General features: G+C 50.0%; 1 protein-coding gene across 1 annotated transcript in view; it reads right to left on the bottom strand.

The window, feature by feature from the left end:
- The window catches only part of Akap11 (A kinase (PRKA) anchor protein 11), a 49,435-nt gene extending 49,062 nt beyond the window's left edge, over window positions 1–373 (bottom strand). Inside the window, exon 1 of the mRNA XM_013009379.1 lies at window positions 338–373. The gene's annotated coding sequence lies outside the window, so the exon portion shown is untranslated. The remainder of the gene's footprint in view (window positions 1–337) is intronic.
- Window positions 374–2,117: the final 1,744 nt, after the last annotated feature.

The following is a 2,117-nucleotide window of genomic DNA, read 5'->3' as shown; positions in this document are numbered from 1 at the left end:
CCCCCGCCCTCGCCCTGCCCGCCCCCTCGGCTTCCGCCGCCGCCGCCGCCGCCGCCGCTCCAGCTCGCGACCCAGCCTACTCCCCAAACCTCCCACTCACTCTCGCGAGAGGAGGAAGCGCCCTTCTCGCGAGAACAACGCCACGGTCCAGCCCGCGCAAAAGAAGGTGGGATTTTAAAAGGAGAAAGAAAATAAATAAATAAATAAATACATAACGCCTTCCCACGTGCTCCGGGCGCGAACGCGCAGCCAGGCCGCCGGTCACGTGACGCCGGGGCGGCCTCTCCATTCGTCCGGATCCCGCTCACGCCGTGGGTGTTTCAAACCCCGGGCTGACCTTCGAACCTGCGGTGGGCGCTGCTTCCTCGTCCGTTGCCTTGGAAACGGCTTAACCCTTTCCTTCCGCAGCCTCGGCTTGTTCAGCAGGTGTGTGTGGTTGCCGGGTCCTGCCTTCCGTGCTGCGACCCCATTAGGCCGCGGTCTGAGCGATGCCTTCTTCTCCCGAAGGCCGGCTTGGCTTTGGTCGCCAGCCCCGGGCCCTCCCCGGAGCGGCCGTCAGCCCCGCTGGGTCCCGCGGCCGCGGCTCGGCCCGTCCTTCCCCACGGCCTGGCCCCGCCTCCCTAGCATCTCCCTCCGGGAGGCCCACTCCCGGCGGGCGCGTCCCCGCCTGCGCCCCGGGAGCCAGCGCGCGGGGCACCCCGACGTCCCCACCGTGTCACAGCGGAAGCCGGGCACCGCTTACCCTGCCGCCGCCAGGCCCAGTGGACAGGCCCAAGAGGTTGACTGTGGCCAGTCAAAATCGGTAGCTAGTTCCGTCACATTGACTGTCCAAGGACAACCCCGCCCAAACTGGGTACTTGGGTAGACGAAAACGACATCTTTTTTTTCAGTGTCTTTTCATGATGGGTTGACTTTTGCACGATTTGAAGAAGGACTTGAAATATGTATATATATATACATATATGTATTTATGTATGGGTATTCATATAATAAAGGGTATTCACGTCACCCAATAAATTGTGGTTGAGTCCTTAGGAATCTTCGGCACTACTCCGGGATGTCTATTAAGCATTGATGAAGACAAAGTCATAGAAAGCTAAGAGGACAAGAAAGAGAAAATTATCTGTGGTGTTAAGCGATAAGCAAATAAATAACGATAAGTAATGGGATGGTGTTTATAATCTACTTAAGGAGGGGCAGTCCTTTTGAAGAGATATTTAAGCAGTATTACAATAATAATGTAGCAAAAAGCCGGACACCTGGGCCTGGTACCTGTAATCTTAGCTACTCTGGAGGCCAGATCTCAGGAACACAGCCATAAAGTCTTAAGATTCCTACCTCCAATTACCAGTTAACAAAAGAAAAAGAAATGGCTCTGTGACTCAAGTGGTAGAGCACCAGCCTCTTCAAGCCTGGTACAGGAACTAAATAAAAATTAAATCCTGCACAAAAATAGGAGAAATGAGCATCCCTCTGGCAAAGGAAAATTGTAATTGATAGGCCCCAAATTGAGACCTATACTGGAGCATTTTATCGGGTGGGGAATTGAGAAAAAAAAAGTAAGAGGAAATAAGTTTGGAGAAGTAAATAGGGGCTAGATCCTCTAGAATTTCCTTCTTTGTCAGCCAAGAAAGGAATTCATTCCTCTTCCGTGTAGTTTTAAGCAGGGAAGACCACTGAAGAGTTTTAAACAGGGAAACAATTCTCAAAGTTGACTCAAAAAACTTCCATTCAGAGACAAGGTGGAGGAAGGATTAAAAGAAGGCCAAAACTGAAGCTGGGTGGAAACGTATAGCCCAAGTGAGAGACAATTTGTGAGATTTAAATTCCACTGACCTTGGCATTCTTTGAAAATCTATTAGGTGAAAGCTCTAGTACTGTGTGCTGCCTTTTCTGAAGACCACATGGAAATAAGCCAGAAATGTTTTATTACTTGAGAAAACACTTGGGCTAAAAGGAAGAGCTCACACTTAGTTTTCTTCTCTACATTTACGCTCAGCTATAACCACCTCTCTTCCCTCAAAGTCAATTCTAAGGAAAAGGGAACCTAATATCGCTGTACTTACTTCGTAGTGAAAGATTTGAAAATATTGATTGAAAGCTGAAAATTGAAGATG

Source organism: Dipodomys ordii, unplaced genomic scaffold, assembly GCF_000151885.1.
Source record: "Dipodomys ordii isolate 6190 unplaced genomic scaffold, Dord_2.0 Scaffold1, whole genome shotgun sequence".
NCBI classification, from domain to species: domain Eukaryota; kingdom Metazoa; phylum Chordata; class Mammalia; order Rodentia; family Heteromyidae; genus Dipodomys; species Dipodomys ordii.
The sequence above is the reverse complement of the archived record's forward strand: the minus strand, read 5'-3'. Positions and strand labels throughout refer to the sequence as shown.